Below are 12,389 nucleotides of genomic sequence, written 5' to 3' on the forward strand. Positions count from 1 at the left end.
CACAACCAATCTCATAGAACCACGCTGATGCAAGGAATTTGCAGGTTTGCTCAAGTGATGTTAGGTTTGTGCGTCGAGACAAAAACCTCCATCTGCTCTTGGATGGCTGGATCTGCCAACGTCAATACTGGGCGGTGAAGGCGTTGTCTCGTGTGAATTCTAGGGTGACAACATGTGCTGTACCTTTCAGTGGCTGGTTCCGATAATGTTCCTGTATGTGCGCTGCATTCTTCCTGGAAGTGCTTTTAGTGCAAGCTGTTCTGCTGTTACTTTTGAATAAATTATGGTTGTGTGCCCCTTGCAACATTGCAAGTGGAGAGCTGGGAGGGTGGCCTCCCATTGTCCAAAAAAAAGTAAAGAACAAATAATTGAAGACGTTGTACTCCTGGTGCGTTCGTAGAAGAGGGAACGATAGATCTCCACCGACGGCCATGCTTCTGCTTAAAGAAGTTATATATGATCCCCGATCGCCATTGACATTTTGGACGATAGCAGCGTGTTCATATGTGGCCTTGCACATCTCGAGGACACTGTGAAGATTGTTTAATACTGTACAAGGAGTAGGTTCAGAGCACATAACGCCATTTGCCCCGAAAGAAGCTCCAGAGGCCATCATCAAGCCAGAAACAATTAACATCACGACTTAGGAACGATCGAGAGAGTAACAACTTAAAAAAACTACCTTGTTAAGCGGGGAAGAGAGAAGACTTCACACTTGTTGTAGTAACTTTTAAGAGTGCGCCCATACACGAGTTGGGAGCACTACCAACCTCATACACTCCATCCAACTATCAAACCACACACTGGCCATGGACGCCAAGCCGATGGTGGCCACTGACGGTGGCGATGTCAAGAAGTTGAAGGATCTGCTGAACCAGGAGGATGCCATGGCGATGGTTGTGGTGACGGCGATGAGCAAGAAGCCTCCCGAGGAGGACCAACCCCCTGCCGGTAACATTATCAACCCCCTGCTTCTGACATCTGCGCGCGGGGGCTCCTGGGAAGGGCTGAATCTCCTTCTAGAGAGGGAAGACGCAAAAAAGCCACAAATGATGGTTCCTACTCGCAAGTTTCTTCAGTGGATACCGAGAAGCAGCAGCGCCCAGGGAAGTATCCCGGTGTCAGCTGCTGGTGATGTAGAAGAGGGCGTCGACCACCAGCCTGTATCTTCGGTTGCAGCTGGAGCACTCCTCAAGGGCGTCACCCCTCAAGGGGATACTGCACTGCATGTGGTCGCCAATGGAGGCGGCCCGAATTTCTTGAAGTATGCCGACATCATCTGCAACAGGGACAAGAGAATCCTGTTTTCCAGGAATCACAATGGCGACACACCGTTACATCGTGCTGCCAGAGTTGGGCAACCCAGAATGGTTTCTTATCTCATTCATCTAGCTGCTCGTGAAGGTGCCGACACGAAGCTCAGGCTTTTGAGAATGGAAAATAACCGTCACGAGACGGCCCTGCACCAGGCTGTCCGATTTGAATACGGTAGAGGTTGCGTTATGAGGAGAAGGAAGCATTTATTGGTGCTGCTGACCCCGCTAGAGAAGAAAAGAATAAGGAAGATGCTGCCGGTGTACAGGAAGAAAAGAACATAGTCAAGCTCCTAATGGGTGCTGATTCCGAATTGGCTAATTATCCTGCAGACGGCGTTTCACCCTTGTACCAAGCCATCTTGCTGGGGAAGAGTACCATTGCACTGATTCTATATCATATGAGTCGTGGCAATCTCTCCTATTCCGGAGCAGATGGACAAAATGCCTTGCATGTTGCGGTTCTTCGGGACCCAGGTACGTACCCACTAAATGCATCTATTTTTAGAACTTGCCCGCCCATTAATTTTGACCAACCCCATGTAGGAGTACATTAATTACTATGGTTTAGTACATGCATGCGATTATCGGGATTTTCAATTTACATATACCCCATGTAATTACCTTGCTTCGTCATATTATTAATACCTATCTCATCCGCAAAAATATATATTATTAATACCTATCTATATTATTTACTACTACTAGCAAACATGCCCGTGCGTTGCAACAGGAGAAAAAAGTCACACCCTTATACACACTCCGGACAATATCAACAAATCCCTTGAGATCTCCACACAACAAACAACAACGTAATGGTGAACATCATATCTACTCAAGTTAATGGTTGAGAATCATATCTACTTAATTCTAAAAATGATTAACATGCAAGATAATAGCATATTTAAAATCTACACATTTTTCTGAGGGACTTTCATATATAACATGTTAGATTTGGAGTTAGGGTTTGAAAGATATGAATATTCAGAAGAAAATCACACCCTTATACACACTCCGGACAATATCAACAAATCCCTTGAGATCTGCACACAACAAACAACAACACAATGGTTGAACATCATATCTACTCAAGTTAATGGTTGAGTATCATATCTACTTAATTCTAAAAATGATTAACATGCAAGATAATAGCATATTTAATATCTACACATTTTCCTGAGGGATTTTCATATATAACATGTTAGATTTGGAGTTAGGGTTTGAAAGATATGAATATTGAGAAAAAAAATCACACCCTTATACACACTCCGGACAATATCAAGATATCCCTTGAGATCTCCACACAACAAACAACAACGTAATGGTTGAACATAATATCTACTCAAGTTAATGGTTGAGTATCATATCTACTTAATTCTAAAAATGATTAACATGCAAGATAATAGCATATTTAAAATCTACACATTTTTCTGAGGGATTTTCATATATAACATGTTAGATTTGGAGTTAGGGTTTGAAAGATATGAATATTTTAAAAAGCATTTGAATTTGCCCCAAAATGAGAAGTGGAAAGAAAGGGACGTGGTTGGGGTTGAACCCGAGTCTAGTGGGTAGACAAGGGAGGCTTTTGCCACTATGCTAGCTATGTGGATGTGACATGTTAGGCACCACACTGTATATAACCCAAACAAAACGGTCTATCCAGTGAAACGAATCGTTTTTTCACTTACGGATGGCATAGTGGGTAATTATTGGGAATTTTAAAGGCAATTTTCATGACGTATCGCCAGAAGCAATAGCCCCTTTATTATTAGGTATATAGATTTAGATGGCTATTTTGTTTTCTTTCGCGGGGAGGTTTTCACGCTAAGTATGTCCTTTTCTTTCGCGGGAGGTTTCAAGCTAAGTATGCCATTTTCTTTTGCGGGGAGGTTTGAACCTAAGTATGTCGTTTTATCTCGCATGGAGGTTTTAAGCTATGTGGTTGCCCATCTATAAACAAGTAGCGGATTTGCTAATTCACATCTTGATGGGAATTAACAAAGTCTCATCTAATTCTTACACTATTTCATTAACCAAACAAAAAAAAATAAGTGAAAAATTCGCACAAATCTTCGTGTAAAATTTGAAGGTGTACGAGTTAGATGAGACATAGTTATTTCTCATCTAGATAAGCGCTAGTCACACCCAACCAGCAGTGTTTTACGCAATTGCATAGGAGAAGTCTTCACCCATATTTTTTCTAACTGGACGTGTGGTTTGTTTATGTTACTAGAGGATACCCCGCACATTGTTGCGGGTTTTTAATGAAAATTTGGGTTAGATAACATGAGAATTTTTTTAAATACACACGACTTGTTATATTTGATTATGTAGAGTTGTAAAATATTTATTGAATATATATAAGTAGAACAAATGAATGGAAAAAAAAATTCATGCATGGTTGAATATTGTGAAGGATCTTTCTTCATGCATGGTTACACGTTGAGGTGCGTCTAATCCCATTCATAACGGTATGATGAGGTGGCATGCTTGCATGTTGAGATAAATAAGTTAGTGAGGATCACTCTCTTATGTATACTACGTGATTTCCCCGCACGTAGCGGCGGGAATTTGAAGATTAATTCCAGATGTATTATGTATGAAGAAAATGATCCAAATCAAGAGCTACTATTTTTTAATGCAGAAATGTCCCATACTTGTATTATGTGTAAACAAAGAGTACGCATGTGGTTTATATGGGGTTGCAAAATAGTGTTAGTGAATGCTGACATGGCACAATTTATGAGGTGAAAAGCCGCATGCTAAGAGAATTGACTTAGTGGGGATCAACTACTTAAGAATAGTAGATTGGATTAGTTTAGTATACACACATAATTAAAGATCACATAAAAGTGAGTCGGCAAATTTCTATTGTAGATGCTTTTTCTAGATTTATGTCCTAATCTTACCTTGATATAGAATAATATTTATTCATTAAGTGATTTTGATAAAGTTTTGTCTTCCAACATTTTCAGTATAATCTACCCATTTTTAAACAAAAGATAATTTGTAGCAAGACTGATTCCCTTAGTTTAAAAGAAATCATAACCACCAATTTAATATAGAAGATTTTGTGTGGCTATGGTCATTCTCATCCACACATCTTTCTTCCCATTTTTTCCTTGTTTTCTTGGTATTACTTCAAGTTACTCTAATGACGAAGAGGAGGAGGCCGTGAAGCCATCTACCAGCAATAACCATGAGGTAGGCCCCTCCGGCGGACCACCAGGGGTGATCAACCTCGATGACGACGACAAGTTCGACAAGTACTATAGGCATCATGGTCTGTGATGATCTATTGTATAGTGCCGGTCTATCTTAGTAGTGTATAATTATGATGTTTGAAATGTTTAATGTTCAACTAGAGTTTGAAATTTCAAAATGTGCAATTATGTATTCATGTTCAAGCAATCTTTTTTAGGGCACTAGTTTTACATCATCTACAAAAGGAACAACATGCATGGTGCTCAAAAAACTTCTCCCTCCTATTCTATAATCATTTTTTGGGCATGAAGTTTTTCATCTGCTGGAGATGCTCTTATATATAAATGTTTAGTGCAATATGCACATTGTAGGCTTTTTTGATTCATTAACATGAAAAGCATATTTTTCACAGTGATGGTAGAGTTCCTAGTGCATTGGAACAGAAGCCTTACTACACAAGTGGACAAAGATGGGAGCACGCCGCTTCACTTTGCTTCATCGATGTGCTTCCGGACTGGCTCGGATCTGCATTTTATGTTCCTCCGCACTCTCCCTTGGTGTCGTTTTGTATGGATTCCCTGGGGATACAAGATATACGATGTTGTATTCAATGCGAACCCCGCCGCATTGTACCAAGCTGACAAGGACGGATATTTTCCCATACATGTGGCTGCCTCTGTAGGTCTCAAAGATGTCGTACAATTCTTCCATAATGATTACCCAGATAGTGCCGGATTGTGTGACGCTAAAGGAAGGACGTTCCTTCATGTTGCCGTCGACAAGGAAGAATTTGACATTGTCTCGTATGTATGTCGAACTCCATCTTTAGCTTGGATTCTGAATATGCAAGACAATGATGGGAACACTGCATTGCACTTAGCTATCGAGGCTCGGAATTTCAAGATTTTTTGTGCTCTATTTGGGTCTCGACGGGTATGTCTGAATCGGATAAATAACCAAGGGGAAACTCTCCGTGATCTAGCCAGAAGTAAGATTCCACACGGAATAAGTTATATAGAGGTAATACATTCTCTGTTTTACTTTCAAGTTCACCCCTTGAGAAAAACAAATTATTCATGTCAAATTTCTCCATTTGCTACTCATGCATTCCTATCCGCTTTTATTTCAGAACCCTGAGTGCAAAATACATGAGGTATTATGGCATGTTGGAGTGAGCAGGGGTGCCCTCCGAAAGGATAAGCTTAATGAAAGATACATGCGGCCTGTAAACCCAGGGGACGAGGACAAAGAATCACACATGCTGGGAAATTCAGCACAAATTGCAGCAGTCCTGATAGCAACTGTGGCGTTCACTGCAACTTTTGCCCTGCCTGGAGGTTACAGAGCCGATGACCATAAAAATGGAGGTACGCCAACACGTGCTGGGAGTTATGCTTTTGATGCGTTCATGATGGCCACCACATTAGCTTTCATCTGCTCCATAGTCGCTACCATTGGCTTTGTGTCTGCTGGAATTCCCATGGTTAACCTGAAAACCCGCCGAGTCAACTCTTCAGTGGCCGTGCTTTTAATGTCGAGCTCACTCACATCCATGTCTACTGCTTTTGCGCTGGGTGTGTATATGGTGCTAGCGCCAGTCGCTCATAGCACCGCTGTTGCGGTATGCGCTATTACTCCTGCCGTGTTGATAAGTGTAAATAGGGATTCTATTTTCCAATGTGTTATCCTAGCACGACCATTATGTACTAGGATAGGGCTATTCCATGGAACCAAAGTGTTACTAAAGATGCACATGCAGATAGTGGTCTTTGCACTTTGGCCCATCATAGTTACCTTTGGTTGGGCCGCATTGGCAAGGATCCACCGCCACAGCTAAATCATGAGCATGTGCTTGTCCAGAACTGGTGTTAGGCAAGTGTTTGACGTGTATTCTGCATGCTTGTAAACTTTCTTTCTGTAAGACTGGTTGAATAAATGTAAGGCATATTCATTGTCAAAATATTTTCCTAAATACATGGCTTCATATGGTTCTGCACCTGTGCTGGTCTTGTAAGACTGACTGAATATATGTAAGACATAATTATTGTCAAAAAATGCAGAGATAGTGTACATTATTTCTGTTGTTTCCCCTCAAACAGAGACATGAGCTTTGCTGTCTCTCAGTTTCAGGTGTGGATCATTGCCATACGATCAAGAAGAGAAAATTCAACGGCCTAAGTTTGAATTTAATTTTTGCATTTTCATCTGACCAATAACTATGCAATGACTAATATCTATTGGTACTTTATATATCCTATATATAGACACACCGGGTCTCTGACAACTCAATCCAACCTAAAATTATGCATCTGGCGGGTGCCTAAAAGATTTTAGTGAGATTAGCTATTTTGCAAATGGACACGTGCAATGATTTGGTTTACCATCTGACATTTCAAGTCAATGTTCGATTCAGATTTAGTGTTTTGCCTTTCATTTATTCCTATACAATTTTTTATTCGTTTCAAAGCTAATAAGGCAAAGTATTTTTTTATCACAGTTGCTCTTTCTATGTATGTATAAAAAACAAGAAGATTCTACAAGAACATACACCAAATGTACCAACTAATCTTGATGCGAAAGAAGAAGTATGTACTTGCTAACTAATAGACCAGAACATGTCGGGTATCAGAGCATCTACAGCCGGGTGCCTCAAACTCGCCTCATACGCTCGGGCAGGCCGTCTGGTCCTGATTTTTCAACCCGGACGGCTCCTTAAATGGGCGTCAAACGCCCGGAATGACCGGCACCCCTCATATCCAACCCAAATATGGGGCGGATATGGGGGCGCCCGGGCGCGTCCGGGCACGCCCGCCACGTCGGGCTGACAGCAAGGTCCCATGTGGAAACACCTGGAAATTCGGCGGTCCGACGGACGCTGGGTCCGTCGCCGCGGTGTGAACGCCATGTGGCGCCGGTCTGGCTCGCCGTCCGAGACCAAATCCGGCTATTTAAGCAGGCTGGGGTCCCGCAACCCTAGCCCATCCACCTCCCCCTCTCTGCGCACCAGTCTGATCCCATCCACCTCCTCCCTCTCCCGCTCTAGCGCTCTGCCATGGTCCAGAGAAAGATCACCTACTACGCAATGCTCACGCCGGAGCGCCGGTACAAGACCTGCAGGAGATCTGGGCGAGACAAGCCACGCACGCTACCCGCGTCACTGTCGGGCTGCCTCCGGACTCGCTGGAGCCGAAGGAGGAGGAGGAGGAGCCGGGGGAAGAGGAGCTGGTTCTGATGGGGTGGGGAGGCGGAGGAGCCGAAATGCCAGGCTTCAACATGGAGTAGACAGAGATAGAGTTTGTCGTCGCCCAACGTAGAAGATGGCAGAGCTGCAGGCCATCCTGGAGTCCATCCATGATGAGGCCTATGTGGAGGCCAACCGGGCGTTACTCCGGCAAGAACAGGCGGCGTCCGACGCGCTCTCCGCCGAACTCCACGCGGAGAGAGAGGAAAAGGAGGCCGGACCGGAGCAGCCGAAGGCGCCAGAGGAACCGGAGATGCAGCCGCCGCCTATGCTACCGGAGCCGGGCACGGAGATCGTCGACATCTTCGACAAGGAGTAGCTAGGTGATCGACGTAGTATGTAAATTTATTTTGTTTCCGTGTCTTTGTATGGATTTAAAAATCTAGTATAAGATAAAATGTTCGTATGCAATCCGTAAAATTTGAGGCGTGTCGAGTCACGCGCGTTTGGGGGGCCATATTTGACCTATCAGGCTGTAGTTGTTCTTATTCATCAGAATTGTCTCCCTCGCCTCCAGCGCAATTTTAACACGTCAATCGCCCACTACATGCTGAAATATGAGGTGGGCTAATTTAGGCCCATATAGAAATTTCTAAAAAATCTCTAAGGGCCCATGTGGGTTTGTTGGCACTAGGGGTTGTGGGAAGTTTAGTCCCACCCCGGAAGTGAAAGAGGAGTTAGACCTCCTCATTAGGGATTCTCTTCTACATGTTATTGGAGCTTGAGAAGAGAAGAGGCCCTCGCGCACTCCTCCTCCGCCGCCCACCACGCCACGCCACGCCACGCCACGCCACGCCACGGGTTGCGGGATTGAGCCGAGCCAAGCTTACACCTATGCGCTTATTATTGCCAGTCACTAACAGAGAGTTGGATCGTGGGCTGTGACGGACTTGGACGTGGGTCGAGCCCACGTCTCTCCACGTGGCTGCGCCTATATAAGTGTGAGGTGTCTCCTAACCCTAGCCGCCACGGACAGATCACATCTGCTCCACGCGCAGGCCCACCGTCGTTCCTTGGCTGCTGCTGCCGCCGGTGACTCCATCCCGTCCGCCGCGTACACGGTCGACGGGAGAGCAGGTCTACGAAACCCCGCCACTCCGGATCCTGTATGGGAGAGGGGCGATTAGGTTTTTGGGGAGCGACCACGTGACTGCTCGCCTCTGTTCGTCTACTTCCTCTACGTCCACGTCGCGCTCGCCATCACCATGTCCACCGACGCTGAACGTGCCGCCGCTGAGAAGACCGAAGCCGACAAGAAGGCCGCCGAGGACGCCGCTGCCGCCGTCGCCGGCGCTGCTGCCTTTGCATGGCCTACTCGAGGGTATATCGCGTTTATCCCTCTCCTGTTTATGTTTGTATTAGCAGTACTAGCATTATGTGTAGATGTGTCTACTGTTTACGTAGTACGTGCTTGTCTAGTTCATAATCAGTATGTTGTTAATTCTGTCAATGCCATGCTCATGATTATTTTGTAGATTAAATTAATCGAAAAATTGCCTATTTACTCAACAATCCAAAAACCTAATATGTGTAGGAATTTTTCGGCGAGTGGCTTTTCCGCAGCACTGAAACCGGACAAGTTTACTGGTACATATTTTAAGCGTTGGCAGACAAGGATCACCTTATGGCTCACGGCTATGAACGTGTTCTGGGTCACCGGTGTCCCTTCGGGAACGATTACTCCTGAACAGGAGAAGGCGTTCAAGGAAGCCACCGTCGTGTTCCTCGGAGCAGTTCTTGGCGTGATAGGAGATAAGTTGGTCGACGCATATTTACATGTGCGTGTTGCCAAGGACTTGTGGGAGATGCTTGAATCTAAGTTCGGGGCCACCGATGCTGGGAGCGAAATGTATATTATAGAGCAGTTCCACGATTACAAGATGGTTGAAAACTGTCCTGTACTGGAGCAGGCTCATGAGATAATATGCATCGTCAAGGAGCTTGAGCTTCTTAAGTGCGAGTTACCGGGCAAGTTTGTCGCGGGCTGCATAATCGCTAAGCTCCCTAATTCCTGGAGGAACTTTGCCACCACTCTGAAACATCAGAGGCGTGAATTCTCTGTGGAGGATGTCATTGGCCATCTGAGTGTTGAGCAGAATTCGAGGGCAAAGGACTCGCACGGAAAAGGGGCCGAAGGGACATCTGTCGCCAACATGGTGAACCAGAGGAACTTCAACTCCCACAAGCCCAAGGGAAAGAATGGTGTCCAACAGAATACCGACTTTAAGAAGAAAGGCAAGAAGACCTTCAATAAGAACAAGAAGGATGAGGGCTGCTTTACTTGTGGTTTGGTTGAACATTGGGCCAACAAGTGCCCAAACAAGTACAAGAAGACAGGACAGGACTCTAAGTCTGTCAACATGATTGTGGGTAACAATGAGAATGGTACCTCTGGGTACGGTAATTTATTTACTGTTTTTTCAGTGTTTCAGCCCACCAATTGGTGGGTGGACACAGGTGCAGGTGTTCTTGTGTGTGCTGACATTTCATTGTTTTCTTCTTACCAGGTCATAGGCCGCGGGTCCGTATTGATGGGGAATGGCGTAAGTGCTTCTGTTCACGGTGTTGACACGGTCGATCTGAAGTTTACCGGGAAGGATCGTGTAGCTGAAGAACGTGCAGCATGTCCCCGCCATCAAGAAGAACCTCGTTAGTGGCTCCCTTCTATGTAGAGAAGGGTTTAAGTTAGTTTTTGAGTCTAATAAATTAGTTGTTACGAAATATGGACTCTTTGTTGGAAAAGGTTATGAGAGCGGAGGGATATTCCGCCTTTCCCTCACAGATTTTTGTAATAAAGTCGTGAACCATATTCATCCGAATGTTAATGAATCTGAAGTTTGGCATTCACGTCTTTGTCACATTAGTTTCGGTGTTATGACGCGGCTAGCTAAGTTGGATTTAATCCCGAGTTTCACTTTAGCCGAAGTTTCTAAGTGCCTTTCATGTGTGCAAGCTAAGCAACCTCGCAAGCCTCACAAGGCCGCGGAGGAGAGACACTTGGCGCCATTAGAACTCATACATTCTGATCTTTGTGAGATGAATGGTGTGTTGACTAAAGGTGGAAAGAAATACTTCATGACATTGATAGATGATTCCACTAGATATTGCTATGTGTATCTGTTAAATACTAAAGATGACGCTCTACACTACTTTAAAATCTATAAGGCAGAAGTTGAGAATCAACTTGAAAAGAAATTAAACAAGTCCGATCAGATCGTGGTGGAGATTACTTCTCAAGTGAGTTTGATTCCTTTTGTGCATAACACGACATTATTCATGAGAGGACGCCTCCCTATTCACCCCAGTCAAACGGGGTTGCCGAGCGGAAAAACCGTGCTCTAACTGATTTGGTTAACGCCATGTAAGATACATCGGGTTTATCGAAGGCATGGTGGGGGGAGGCTATATTGACTGCATGTCATGTCCTGAATAAAGTTCTGACAAAGGATAATGAGATCACTCCCTATGAGAAATGGGCGAAGAGAAGAACAACACTCTCGTACTTGCGTACTTGGGGCTGTTTGGCGAAAGTCAATGTGCCGATCCCCAAAAAGTGCAAGCTTGGACCAAAGACTGTGGACTGTGTTAATTTGGGATACGCTAAGAATAGCATTGGTTATAGATTTCTAGTAGTGAAATCCGAGGTACCTGACCAGAAAGTCGGTGCAATTATGGAGTCTAAGGATGCTACATTCTTCGAGGATATTTTTCCTATGAGAGCTATGCAAAGCACATCTAGACAGGAATCTGAGGAGACTCCTGGGCCTGCCATTCCTATGCAACATTATGAACAAACACATGATGAAAATCCTGAGGAGGATGACGAGGAAACCCTTGGTAGGGGCAAGAGACAAAGGACTGCAAAGATCTTTGGTGATGATTTCTTCGTGTGCCTTGATATGTCTCCAACGTATCTATAATTTTTGATTGTTCCATGCTATTATATTATCTGTTTTGGATGTTTATGGACTTTATTAAACACTTCTATATTATTTTTGGGACTAACCTATTGACCTAGAGCCCAGTGCCAGTTCCTGTCTTTTCCCTTGTTTCAGTGTTTCGAAGAAAAGGAATATCAAACGGAGTCGAAACGGAATGAAACCTTCTGGAGAAGTTATTTTTGGAAGGAAAGGAACCCGGGAGACTTGGAGTGCACGTCAGGAAAGCAACGAGGGAGGCACGAGGCAGGGGGGGCGCGCCCTCCACCCTCGTGGCTCCCCTGACATATTTCTTCCTCCTATATATATCCATATACCCTAAAACCTTCGGGGAACAAAATAGATCGGTAGTTCCGCCGCCGCAAGCCTCTGTAGCCACCAAAAACCAATCGGGACCCTGTTCCGGCACCCTGCCGGAGGGGGGGTCCCTCACCAGTGGCCATCTTCATCATCCCGGCGCTCTCCATGACGAGGTGGGAGTAGTTCACCCTCGGGGCTGAGGGTATGTACCAGTTGCTATGTGTTTGATCTCTCTCTCTCTCTCTCTCTCTCTATCTCTCTCGTGTTCTTGAGGTGGTACGATCTTGATGTATCGCGAGCTTTGCTATTATAGTTGGATCTTATGATGTTTCTCCCCCTCTACTCTCTTGTAATGGATTGAGTTTTCCCTTTGAAGTTATCTTATCGGAT

General features: G+C 44.7%; 1 pseudogene; it reads left to right on the plus strand.

The window, feature by feature from the left end:
- The first annotated feature begins 467 nt into the window (after positions 1 to 467).
- Positions 468 to 6,411, plus strand: LOC123125377 (protein ACCELERATED CELL DEATH 6-like; annotated as a pseudogene).
- The last annotated feature ends 5,978 nt before the right edge of the window (positions 6,412 to 12,389 follow it).

Source organism: Triticum aestivum, chromosome 5D (assembly GCF_018294505.1).
Source record: "Triticum aestivum cultivar Chinese Spring chromosome 5D, IWGSC CS RefSeq v2.1, whole genome shotgun sequence".
Taxonomy (NCBI): domain Eukaryota; kingdom Viridiplantae; phylum Streptophyta; class Magnoliopsida; order Poales; family Poaceae; genus Triticum; species Triticum aestivum.